This window comes from Salmo salar, chromosome 20 (assembly GCF_965601325.2).
Source record: "Salmo salar chromosome 20, fSalSal1, whole genome shotgun sequence".
NCBI classification, from domain to species: Eukaryota; Metazoa; Chordata; class Actinopteri; order Salmoniformes; family Salmonidae; genus Salmo; species Salmo salar.
This window is the reverse complement of record NC_138310.1, coordinates 92,930,731-92,944,983: the sequence shown is the minus strand read 5'-3', so window position 1 is coordinate 92,944,983 and position 14,253 is coordinate 92,930,731. Positions and strand designations below refer to the sequence as shown.

At 43.1% G+C, this 14,253-nt stretch overlaps 1 protein-coding gene across 1 annotated transcript in view; it reads right to left on the bottom strand.

Moving 5' to 3' along the window:
- tenm4 (teneurin transmembrane protein 4) overlaps positions 1 to 9,528 on the bottom strand; it is a 653,198-nt gene extending 643,670 nt beyond the window's left edge. The window contains 1 exon segment of the mRNA XM_082966126.1: positions 9,094 to 9,528. The gene's annotated coding sequence lies outside the window, so the exon portion shown is untranslated.
- Positions 9,529 to 14,253: the final 4,725 nt, after the last annotated feature.

The following is a 14,253-nucleotide window of genomic DNA, read 5'->3' as shown; positions in this document are numbered from 1 at the left end:
CCCACTCCTCCTCTCCTCATCCCCCGTTCCCTCCAATCACAGCATCCTTTAACAGGTCCCATGTTGGGAAGGTGAAAGGGGAGACAGGGTTTTAACAGTAACTTAATACATTACCTGACAAAAAGTGGCAATGATATATAGACCCCTAAGACATATCTATTATCTAATGGAGGCGTCTACTGTAGCTGTATCTATTATCTAATGGAGGAGTCTACTATAGCTGTATCTATTATCTAATGGAGGAGTCTACTGTATCTATTATCTAATGGAGGAGTCTACTATAGCTGTATCTATTATCTAATGGAGGAGTCTACTATATCTAGTATCTAATGGAGGAGTCTACTGTAGCTGTATCTATTATCTAATGGAGGAGTCTACTATAGCTGTATCTATTATCTAATGGAGGAGTCTACTGTATCTATTATCTAATGGAGGAGTCTACTGTATCTATTATCTAATGGAGGAGTCTACTGTAGCTGTATCTATTATCTAATGGAGGAGTCTACTGTATCTATTATCTAATGGAGGAGTCTACTGTAGCTGTATCTATCTAATGGAGGAGTCTACTATAGCTGTATCTATTATCTAATGGAGGAGTCTACTGTATCTATTATCTAATGGAGGAGTCTACTATAGCTGTATCTATTATCTAATGGAGGAGTCTACTATATCTAGTATCTAATGGAGGAGTCTACTGTAGCTGTATCTATTATCTAATGGAGGAGTCTACTATAGCTGTATCTATTATCTAATGGAGGAGTCTACTGTATCTATTATCTAATGGAGGAGTCTAGTGTATCTATTATCTAATGGAGGAGTCTACTGTAGCTGTATCTATCTAATGGAGGAGTCTACTGTATCTATTATCTAATGGAGGAGTCTACTGTAGCTGTATCTATGATCTAATGGAGGAGTCTACTGTATCTATTATCTAATGGAGGAGTCTACTGTAGCTGTATCTATTATCTAATGGAGGAGTCTACTATAGCTGTATCTATTATCTAATGGAGGAGTCTACTATAGCTGTATCTATTATTTAATGGAGGAGTCTACTGTATCTATTATCTAATGGAGGAGTCTACTGTAGCTGTATCTATTATCTAATGGAGGAGTCTACTGTATCTATTATCTAATGGAGGAGTCTACTGTATCTATTATCTAATGGAGGAGTCTACTGTATCTATTATCTAATGGAGGAGTCTACTGTAGCTGTATCTATTATCTAATGGAGGAGTCTACTGTATCTATTATCTAATGGAGGAGTCTACTATAGCTATATCTATTATCTAATGGAGGAGTCTACTATAGCTGTATCTATTATCTAATGGAGGAGTCTACTGTATCTATTATCTAATGGAGGAGTCTACTGTAGCTGTATCTATTATCTAATGGAGGAGTCTACTATAGCTGTATCTATTATCTAATGGAGGAGTCTACTATAGCTGTATCTATTATCTAATGGAGGAGTCTACTATAGCTGTATCTATTATCTAATGGAGGAGTCTACTGTATCTAGTAGATATCACCAAAGTCAGCTCTAGTTAGGGGGTTGGTGAGTTCACGACAGGCAATTATTATTATGTTTAATTATAAAGGATGTAGGAGGTTGGCCTGGCTGCCGTACCATTGGCCTGGCTAACGTACCATTGGCCTGGCTGCCGTACCATTGGCCTGGCTAACGTACCATTGGCCTAGCTGCCGTACCATTGGCCTAGCTGCCGTACCATTGGCCTAGCTAACGTACCATTGGCCTGGCTCCCGTACCATTGGCCTGGCTGCCGTACCATCGGCCTGGCTAACGTACCATTGGCCTGGCTGCCGTACCATTGACCTGGCTGACGCATGAAGCCATGCCAGTGTGAATAGGCTACATCCATCCAGCACGTGTTTCAAGTTCGGTTTCCAAGTTTCCAACTCTCCCTCTAAGCGCTGAGCTGGTCTGCTGTAAAGGCAACCTGCTTACTCTCACCATGAGCCTGGTAGGACTGGTACTGACACCATGAGCCTGGTAGGACTGGTACTGACACCGTCAGCCTGGTAGGACTGGTACTGACACCATGAGTCTGGTAGGACTGGTACTGACACCGTCAGCCTGGTAGGACTGGTACTGACACCGTCAGCCTGGTAGGACTGGTACTGACACCGTGAGCCTGGTAGGACTGGTACTGACACCGTCAGCCTGGTAGGACTGGTACTGACACCGTCAGCCTGGTAGGACTGGTACTGACACCGTCAGCCTGGTAGGACTGGTACTGACACCGTCAGCCTGGTAGGACTGGTACTGACACCATGAGCCTGGTAGGACTGGTACTGACTGACACCGTCAGCCTGGTAGGACTGGTACTGACACCGTCAGCCTGGTAGGACTGGTACTGACACCGTCAGCCTGGTAGGACTGGTACTGACACCATGAGCCTGGTAGGACTGGTACTGACTGACACCGTCAGCCTGGTAGGACTGGTACTGACACCGTCAGCCTGGTAGGACTGGTACTGACACCGTCAGCCTGGTAGGACTGGTACTGACACCGTCAGCCTGGTAGGACTGGTACTGACACCATGACCCTGGTAGGACTGGTACTGACTGACACCGTCAGCCTGGTAGGACTGGTACTGACTGACACCGTCAGCCTGGTAGGACTGGTACTGACTGACACCGTCAGCCTGGTAGGACTGGTACTGACACCATGAGCCTGGTAGGACTGGTACTGACACCATGAGCCTGGTAGGACTGGTACTGACACCATGAGCCTGGTAGGACTGGTACTGACACCGTCAGCCTGGTAGGACTGGTACTGACTGACACCGTCAGCCTGGTAGGACTGGTACTGACACCATGAGCCTGGTAGGACTGGTACTGACACCATGAGCCTGGTAGGACTGGTACTGACACCGTCAGCCTGGTAGGACTGGTACTGACACCGTCAGCCTGGTAGGACTGGTACTGACTGACACCATGAGCCTGGTAGGACTGGTACTGACTGACACCGTCAGCCTGGTAGGACTGGTACTGACACCGTCAGCCTGGTAGGACTGGTACTGACACCGTCAGCCTGGTAGGACTGGTACTGACTGACACCGTCAGCCTGGTAGGACTGGTACTGACACCGTTAGTCTGGTAGGACTGGTACTGACACCGTCAGCCTGGTAGGACTGGTACTGACACCATGAGTCTGGTAGGACTGGTACTGACACCGTCAGCCTGGTAGGACTGGTACTGACACCGTCAGCCTGGTAGGACTGGTACTGACACCGTCAGCCTGGTAGGACTGGTACTGACACCGTCAGCCTGGTAGGACTGATACTGACACCGTGAGCCTGGTAGGACTGGTACTGACACCGTCAGCCTGGTAGGACTGGTACTGACACCGTGAGCCTGGTAGGACTGGTACTGACTGACACCGTCAGCCTGGTAGGACTGGTACTGACACCGTCAGCCTGGTAGGACTGGTACTGACACCATGAGTCTGGTAGGACTGGTACTGACTGACACCATGAGCCTGGTAGGACTGGTACTGACTGACACCATGAGCCTGGTAGGACTGGTACTGACACCGTGAGCCTGGTAGGACTGGTACTGACACCGTCAGCCTGGTAGGACTGGTACTGACTGACACCGTCAGCCTGGTAGGACTGGTACTGACACCATCAGCCTGGTAGGACTGGTACTGACTGACACAGGGAATGTTGATCACTCAGGTGCTTTAACTCAGACAGGATATAGGGATATAATCCCTGTACCATCTAAACCACTGAGAATCATTGTACCATCTAAACCACTGAGAATCATTGTACCATCTAAACCACTGAGACATTTATTTCAATATAACCAGAAATATTGTATTTTCAGCTGTTTGAAGCTTGTGGACAAAACCGAAAGTAAAAGACGCAAAAACTAAACTTAAGAACGGGAAGCACAGAAATAGTGCACATAGAACATATCAACACTTCTTAGACTTGCTTTTAAATGAGAATGGCAGATCTATAACTCACATTTTCTATGTAAATTTGGTCAGGACTCCAAAAAGTTTAAATAGATTTTTTCTTCTTATTGGTGTCCTTTAGTAGTAGTTTCTTTGCAGCAATTCGACCATGAAGGCCTGATTCACACAGTCTCCTCTGAACAGTTGATGTTGAGATGTGTTGGTTACTTGAACTCTGTGAAGCATTTATTTGGGCTGCAACTTCTGTGGCTGGTAACTCTAATGAACTTATCCTCTGCAGCAGAGGTAACTCTGGGTCTTCCTTTCCTGTGGCGGTCCTCATGAGAGACAGTTTCATCATAGCGCTTGATGGTTTTTGCGACTGCATTTGAAGAAACGTTCAAAGTTCTTGAGATTTTCCTGATTGACTGACAGTCATGTCTTAAAGCAATGATGGACTGTTGTTTCTTTTTGCTTATTGGAGCTGTTCTTGCCATAATATGGACTTGGTCTTTTACCAAATAGGGTGATCTTCTGTATACCACCCCTAACTTGTCACAACACAACTGATTGGCTCAAACGCATTAAGAAGGAAAGAAATTCCACAAATTAACTTTTTAACAAGGCACACCTGTTAATTGAAATGCATTCCAGGTGACTACCTCATGAAACTGGTTGAGAGAAAGCCAAGAGTGTGCAAAGCTGTCATCAAGGCAAAGGGTGGCTATTTTGAAGAATCTCAAATATAAAATATATTTTGATTTGTTTTAACAGTTTTTTTGGTTACTACATGATTCCATATGTGTTATTTCATAGTTTTGATAAAGAAAAACCCTGGAATGAGTAGGTGTATCCAAACTTTTGACTGGTACTGTATATAGGCCTGGTAAGGGGAACCTCCATCCTGGCATCACACATTTTAGGGGCAGTCTAATCTCAGGGAACCTAATGTTAAATCTGTCACAAGAGACTAGGGAGTTTTTCCTAGCCACCGTGCTTCTAAACCTGCATTGCTTGCTGTTTGGGGTTTTAGGCTGGGTGTCTGTACAGCACTTTGTGACATCAGCTGATGTAAGAAGGGCTTTATAAATACATTTGATTTGATTGATTGATTGATTGAGGAAGTCTAATCTCAGGGAACCTAATGTTAAATCTGTCACAAGAGACTAGAGGTAATCAGGATGAGGTAAAGCAGAGGTGCACAGCACTTCACCAATACGTGTCAGTTTATCTCAACAAACGATATAGGCCTGTGCTCCAGCTTTCTCGCGTTCCAGAGTTCCTTTCAGAGTCTGGCATTGGTGTGGAGGGACTGTATTAAGGGCAATTTATAGACAAGTAAAATAGAGGTGTACAGCATTTCACAAATACATGTCAATTTCCTTTGAATTCAAGCCTGGCCTCCTTAAATGTTAAAATACCTTTGCAGCTACCCTTATTGACCTGACCACAAATTACTAAATGACTTGGCTGTAAAGTTTTATGAACAATTATGACATAATAAGTATCCCCTGGTTAACTCCTGGCAGAGAGAGGGAGGGAGAGGGGAGAGGAGGGAGGGAGGGAGGGGGGAGAGAGAGAGAGAGAGAGAGAGAGAGAGAGAGAGAGAGAGAGAGAGAGGGAGGGAGGGAGAGAGAGAGAGAGAGAGGGAGAGAGAGAGAGAGAGAGAGAGAGAGAGAGAGAGAGAGAGAGATATGGAACCAAGTCATTGTTTTCTCTCCATTATTGTTGAGATTAATTGAAACAAGCCAATTGGTTTATGAAATGTAACCAACCAATCAGGCAGCACTGCAGCTGGATGCCCAATCTCCACACTCTGGGGCATTGTGAATGTACAGCAATTTGATAGTAGACCAAAACATTTGAATATGTTGATTCTTATTTAATATCTTATTTTAAATAATATTTTTCACAGCAGTGAAGTTCATTCCTCTCTGCAAAAGAGAAATCACCCCGACCAGAACAAAAGCAGCTGATATGAGCCAGATTGTTTTGTCTTCATGCCCAGGACTGTGTGTGTGTGTGTGTGTGTGTGTGTGTGTGTGTGTGTGTGTGTGTGTGTGTGTGTGTGTGTGTGTGTGTGTGTGTTGCTGCCGAGGCTGTGGCCCTCTCGTCCCTCATTGCTCATCAAGCAGGACAATTACGGCCGCGGGGAAAACAGGCCATTCCTAACAAAGGTCAACCTCCGACGGGACTTCTCATTTAACTCCTCACTCCCTCTCTTCCTCCACAGAGCACAACTCTTGAGTCCCCCGGTAGACCTGAGGTCAAGACACCGAACCCACTACAGCCTATTGAAGCACTTGTGGGCTTTTGCACAAAGCAGCGAAGCCCTTAGCTCTTAGGGAGCTCAACTACCAGCAGAGGGTTTGATTCAGAGGTAACAAAAAGAGGACATGATGTGAGGCTGAGGCTTGGGAGCCTTCAGAAATAAGCCTGGCTCTGAATGCAACATGCCTGGGACCAGATAGGTGATTCAGGGAAGCCTTTTTTTAATACCGTTTCAGTGTGTGTGTGTGTGTGTGTGTGTGTGTGTGTGTGTGTGTGTGTGTGTGTGTGTGTGTGTGTGTGTGTGTGTGTGTGTGTGTGTGTGTGTGTGTGTGTGTGTATATATACAGCACATTTGGAAAGTTTCCTGACCTCTTGACTTTTTCCACATTTTGTTACGTTACACAGCCTTATTCTATATAAGGTCCCACAGTTGACAGAACACGTCAGAGCAAAAACCAAACCATGAGGTCGAAGGAATTATCTGTAGAGCTCCGAGACATGATTGTGTCGAGGCACAGATCTGGGGAAAGGTACCAAAACAATGTTGCAGTATTTAGTCAAGTCAGTTAAGAACAAATTCTTATTTACAATGACGGCCTACCCCGGCCAAACCTTAACCCAGACGACACTGGGCCAATTGTGCGCTGCCCTATGGGACTCCCAATCACGGCTGGGTGTGATACAGCCTGGAATCGAACCAGGGTCTGTAGGGATGCTTCTAGCACAGAGATGCAGTGCCTTAGACCGCTGTGCCACTCAGGAGCCCACTCATGAGTGTTGAAGGTCCCCTAAAACACAGTGGCCTCCATCATTCTTAAATGGAAGAAGTTTGGAACCACCAAGTCTCTTCCTAGAGCTGGCTGCCCGGCCAGACTGAGCAATCGGGGGAGAAGGGCCTTGGTCTGGGAGGTGACTAAGAACCTGATGGTCACTCTGACAGAGCTCCAGAGTTCCTCTGTGGAGATGGGAGAACCTTCCAGAAGGACAAACATCTATGCATCACTACACCAATCAGGTCTTTATGGTAGAGTGGCCAGACGGAAGCCACTTGTCAGTAAAAAGGCACATGACAGCCTGCTTTGAGTTTGTTAAAAGGCACCTAAAGTGGCTTCGGGACAAGTCTCTGAATGTCCTTGAGTGGCCCAGTCAGAACCCAGACTTGAACCCGATCAAACATTTCTGGAGAGACCTGAAAATAGCTGTGCAGTAATGCTCTCCATCCAACCTGACAGAGCTTGAGAGGATCTGCAGAGAAGAATGGGAGAAACTCCCCCAAATACAGGTGTGCCAAGCTTGTAGCGTCATACCCACGAATACTCGAGGCTGTAATCACTGCTAAAGGTTCTTCAACAAAGTACTGAGTACTAATATAAAATGTGATATTTCAGTTTTTTATTTTTAATACATTTTCAAAAATTTGTTTTTGCTTGGTCATTATGGGGTATTGTGATGTCATTATGGGGTATTGTGATGTCATTATTGTGATGTCATTATGGGGTATTGTGATGTCATTATGGGGTATTGTGATGTCATTATGGGGTATTGTGTGTAGATTGATGGGGGGGGGAAACGATTTAATCCATTGTAGAATAAGGCTGTAACGTAACAAAATGTGGAAAAAGTCAAGGGGTCTGAATACTTTCCAAATGCTGTGTGTGTGTGTGTGTGTGTGTGTGTGTGCATGCGTGCGTGCGTTCATGCGTGTGTGTGTGTGTGTATCAGTATGCTTTTCTCATAACAATAACCAACCAAGCAATGCTGTTTATTTCCCAATATCAATTAAACAATTGGAAATTACTATGAAGCGTTAATTATGACACTTCAAACAGCTTAAACAACACAAGAGTAGCCAACAACAACAAAAATAATCACTCATTAAGTTCTTTGAACCTGCAATAAAATAAACCATTGTAATAAACAATTCCCTAGATGATTTAAAGCTTTTGATAATTCAGATATTTCAGTATTGAACAAAGTTAATGTTATATAGGCTAAATGGTGTAGCAGTGATTGATGTAATTGATTGATTAAAATCTTCTGGAAGTCTTAAGTCCATAATATTATTAAATAGATATTATTAGCATTGGGGAGCAAAGCCTAGTGATATTAAAATGACATGGCCACCCAAGTCGCATAGAGTCTAGTATGTGCTGTTATATCGCAGCTAAGGAAAAAACCTTGCCAGTAAAAGTACTATGAAAATATACAGTACATTTCTGTCATATCTATTATAGGTTCCATTGATCATCCGACTTCATCCTCATCAGGATTCAGACTATTGGAATTGATTCTTGTCTTTAGGTAGCTGAGGTACCCTGAACTCCGCGTCGGTATAAGAAAAGGGAGTTGAGGGTTTTCTCAGCCAGGATTTTTCAGCCACCTACCCCACGCAAAATGGTTCACCGTGTTGTCTGCACCGACTCAATCACCCCCTGACACACATTTCTAAAGAAATCGAAGAGATACATTGTGAAACATTAGATCAAATTCAAGTGTATTCAACCCGACACGACGTAGACATCGGCTTTGTACCTAGACACAATTCAGGCAACCCTGTCGGTAAAGCTACGGTAGCCCGGTAAATGACCAACGTCTTATCCGCTACACAGGGACCGTACAGTAGTCTACCAAAAACCGTGCATTATCCTATCTGTGTCAAAATGCACAATTCAGCATTCTCCAGTCGTTAAAGTACATGAACAGCTCTGAAATGGGGCTCCTTGGGTAGACTAGCGATGAGAATTCTTATCTGCAGTTTAACGTTCACGATCCGGGACTTCAACCGATAAATCATTTGGATTCAACCGGAGCCCGAGCCCCTGTACGCAATTTCTGCTGCATGATGCTCGCGTACAGCTGTTTTGCAACATCATGCACATTTCCCTAATAAATATCCTTACCATTCCGAAGACACATCCAACGTATACACGTCGTTATTTGGAATGAATCGCCCCAAGACTAGAAAATGATTTCCGTTCCGGTAGAGTTGTTATTTCTTCCGTTAGAAGTGTAGATCAAAACAGCTCTCTCCTCATCACTGCCGGAGTCGCGGAACAGAAACGTATCGCCATCACAAACCGAAGGGGATCAATGGAAACGCAGTTTATGTATAATAATAATAATAATAAAATAAAAACTACTACATAAACCCGCGGGCCTATTTGTGGTCAGAAAAAACAAAACAGAAGAAATGAAGAGCTGAAGAATCGGAGATAAATGGCAGGAATAAGTCCCTAAACACAGTCACACGTTGAGTCACACAGTGCACAGAGAGAGTGGTGAAGCTGCAAACCAGCAGCACAGCCGAGGAATGGCAACCAAGCAGAGAACTCACGATTTACAAAACCGGTTCGTACCATGGAGGAGAAAAGGGGTGTGCGTGGAGTGGTCGCCCCCTTCGGTACCCATCTACATCTGTCCATATCATATTTTCTGACTGTTCTCATTATCCCTATTCATAAAGAGATGTAAAGCAGTGGGGGGGGGGGGGGGGGGGGGGTAACATTTGGTAGAGTACATATAGCTCGTTTTAAAATAGTATCCTACTGATTGTAGTCTAGTATAACCGTGGAATAGAGGGGGCTATCGAAGCTAACCAACCATAAGAGAAAGCATAACTTCTGACTTAGCCAAGCTATTTTTTCCTTGTAGAGTTTTCATTATACATTTCATAGCCAACATCGATAGATATTCATTTTTCTAATGAAACATTGTTTGATAATAACACCAAATATAATATTAACATGTATTATTCACAGGTTTATATTCTATAATGGGGAAATAACTCCACAGAGTTTGGGAAGATTGATTTTATACTAAAATATAAAGTTTTGGTCCCATTTTTCATGAGCTGAAATAAAAGATGCCAGAAATGTTCTATATGCACAAAAAGCTTATTTCTCTCAAATGTTGTGCACAGATTTGTTTACATTCCTGCATTTCTCCTTTGCCAAGATAATCCATCCACCTGACAGGTGTGGCATATCAAGAAGCTGATTAAACAGCATGAACATTACACAGGTGCACCTTGTGCTGGGGACAATAAAAGGCCAGTCTAAAATGTGCAATTTTGTCACACAACACAATGCCATAGATGTCTCAAGTTTTCAGGGAGATTGCAATTGGCATGTTGACTGCAAGAATGGCCACCAGAGCTGTTGCCAGATAATTGAATGTTAATTCCTCTACTATAAGCATAGTTTTCCAACATAGTTTTTAAAGAATTTGGTAGTATGTCCAACCGGCCTCACAACCGCAGACCGTGTGTATGACATCGTAAAGGGCGAGCAGTTTGTTGATGTCAACATTGTGAACAGAGTGGCGGTGGGGTTATGGGTATAGGCAGGCATAAGCTACAGACAACAAACACAATTGTATTTTATCGATGACAATTTGAATGCACAGAGATGCCGTGACGAGATCCCGAGGCCCATTGTTGTGCCATTCATCCTCCGCCATCACCTCATGTTTCAGCATGATAATGCACAGCCCCCATGCAACAAGGATCTGTACACAATTCCTAGAAGCTGAAAATGTACCCGTTCTTCCACGACCTGCATACTCACCAGACATGTCACCCATTGAGCATGTTTGGGATGCTCTGGATCGACATGTATGACAGCGTGTTCCAGTTCACGCCAATATCCAGCAACTCCGCACAGCCATTGAAGAGGAGTTGGACACCATTTTACAGGCCACAATCAACAGCCTGGTTCAACTCTATGCAAAGGAGATGTGTCGCGCTGCATGAGACAAATGTAGGGTCACACCAGATACTGACTGGTTTTCTGATCGACGCCACTACCTTTGTTTTAAGGTATCTGTGATCAACAGATGCATATCTGTATTCCCAGTCATGTGAAATCGATTAGGGCCTAATGAATTTATTTAAATGAACTGATTTCCTTATATGAACTGTAACTCAGTAAAATCTTTGAAATTGTTGCATGTTGCGATTATATTTTTGTGTAGTATTGTTATTGTGGCCCTAGCACATGGAATAAACAGCAGGCCATTCTGAGGCTTGACTCTCCGGTCTGGAAGGGTCAGTATGGGACTTTGGTGAGGAATGTGGCGAAGGACAACTGCACTTCTTTTGGTTGATGTCTACTTTTATCTGTCGCTTTTTTTAAAATTTTTTATTTGATTTGTTATAATGTGTCATTCTACATTTATTGTGTGGTTTTTGAGACTGATTCTGTTGATTATTGTTCCCTGGGCACTCTTGTAAATGAGACCCTGGTTAAATAAAAGTTAAATGAACAATTATGGAGAATCAATTCAACGTATAATTATCACAATTCTAGCTGTGGGGAAAAAAAAGGAGTCTTGTTTATGTATAGGTGTGTGTGTGTGAAGTTCACATATGAGTTGTTTTCATAGGAACAAACCCACCAACATGTGACCAGAAGTTACCCCCCCCAACCACAGGTCCAAATCCTCCAGACCGGTACCAGAGATTAGTAGGTTACAAAGGAACAGAACCATTCTCTTGAAATGCCGTTGGTTCCTGGTTTCAAAAGAATGGTCCCTAGCTCTGGAAGTATGTATGGTGGCCCTGGGAACAACAGAGGCCAGGGAGAAGGAGAGGAGAGGAGGGAGAAGAGGAGGTATGTGTGGGCTTTAATTCACTGCTTTATCCCCTTAAAGCTAATCTGGGCCTGGCTTAGGGTCTTACTGCTCACCAGCTCACACAGCCTGTCAATGGATGAGTAAAAAGTTAAATATGCTTTTAGATGTAAAGAGGCAGGACTGGAGCTAGCCGTCAGCAGCCTGGGATTGGGATTGTGGTTGTGTCATTGTGGGGTTCTGAGACGAAACCCTCCGGTGATATAGACAACAGGAAGAAAGGACCCAGCTGAGGGTCCGTCCCAAATGGTACCCTTATTCCCTTTATAGTGCACTACGTTTTGACCAAGGCTCATAGGGGGGGGGGGGGGGCGATAAAGGAAATAGAATTCCGTTTGGGACGCACACTGAGTCTCATTATAAAAGAGTCCCATGGGTTGACGATGCTGTCCGCAGGTGTTTGGTTAGTTAGGCCTTGTCTGTTTGATTTGACACAGTCACAGAAACATTCCTAATAAATACAGGTCGTACAAAACCAATGTTGATTTAAAAAAAAAAAAAAATTGAAGTGTGGAAAAAATATGTGAAATGTAAGTATTTCTGTCACTGCACAACTCTCGAAGACCATTGAAATGCATTACCTCCATTTTGTCAGAGTTACAATTGGTTCCATCATGTATGTTTTATAGAGAATGTAGACGTATTGAGAGGACATACAGTGCCTTCAGAAAGTATTCACACACCTTGGACGTTTTCTAAATCTTTTTTGTTGTTGTTGTGTGTAACAGCCTGAATTTAAAATGGATTAAATTGAGATGTTTTGTGACTGGCCTACACACAATACCCCAACATGTCAAAGTGGAATTAATTTTTATTTTTAAATGTTTTACAAATGAATGAAAAATGTAAAGCTGAAATGTGATGAGTCAATAAGTATTCAACTCCTTTGTTAAGCCTAAATAAGTCCAGGAGTAAACATGTGCTTACCAAGTCATATAATAAGTTGTATGGAATCACTCTGTGTTCAATAATAGTGTTTACCATGATTTTTTAATGACTACCTCATCTCTGTACCCCCACCACATACAATTATCTGTAAGGTCCCTCAGTCGAGCAGTGAATTTCAAACACAAAGACCAGGGAGGTTTTCGAGTGAATTGCAAAGAAGGGCACCTATTGGTAGATGGGTAAAAATACAATAAAAAGCAGACATTGAATATCCCCTTGAGCATGGTGAAGTTATTAATTACACTATGGATGGTATATCGATACACCCAGTCACTACAAAGATACAGGCGTCCTTCCTAACTCAGTTGCCGGAGAAGAAGGAAACCGCTCAGGGATTTCACCATGAGGCCAACGGTCACTTTAAAACAGTTAGAGTTTAATGGCTGTGATAGGAGAAAACTGAGGATGGATCAACAACATTGTAGTTACTCCACAATACTAACCTAAATGACAGAGTGAAAAGAAGGAAGCCTGTACAGAATACAAATATTCCAAAACATGCATCCTGTTTGCAACAAGGTACTAAAGTAAAACTGCAATAAATGTGGTAAATAAATTAACTTTATGTCCTGAATACAAAGCATTATGTTTGGGGCAAATCCAACACATCACCTGGTACCACTCTTCATATTTTCAAGCATGGTGGTGGCTGCATCATGTTATGGTTTTGCTTGTCATCTGCAAGGAGTTTAAGATAAAAAATAAACGGAATAGAGCCAAGCACAGGCATAATCCTAGAGGAAAACCTGGTTCAGTCTGCTTTCCAACAGACACCGGGAGACAAATTCACTTTTTAGCAGGACAATAACCTAAAGCACAAGGCCAAATCTACACTGGAGTTGCTTACCAAGACGACATTGAATGTTCTTGAGTTGCCTAGTTAAGAGTTTTCACTTAAATCGGCTTCAAAATCTATGGCAAGACTTGCAAATGGCTGTCTAGCAGTGTTCAACAACCAAATTGACAGCTTAAAGAATTCTTTAAAGAATAATGTGCAAATATTGTACAGTCCAGGTGTGCATAGCTCTTAGAGACTTACCCAGAAAGACTCACAGCTGTAATCGCTGGCAGAGTGATGCTAAACATGCTCTGGGGTGTGAATACATACGTAAATTAGATATTTCTGTATTTAATTTTCAATAAATTTGCCAACACTTCTAAAAACACTGTCATTATGAGGGTATTGTGTGTAGATGTGTGTGAAATACAAATCTATTTAAGACATTTTTAATTCAGGCTGTAACACAACAAAATAAGTCAAGGGGTAGGAATACTTTATGAAGGCACTGTAGGTAGGTAGTCTGACTGCACCATTTCTGAAAATGTGTCCCAAATGGCACCCTATTTCCTATATAGTGCACCCTATTCCTTATATAGTGCACCCTATTCCCTATATAGTGCACCCTATTCCCTATATAGTGCACCCTATTCCCTATATAGTGCACCCTATTCCCTATATATAGTGCACCCTATTCCTTATATAG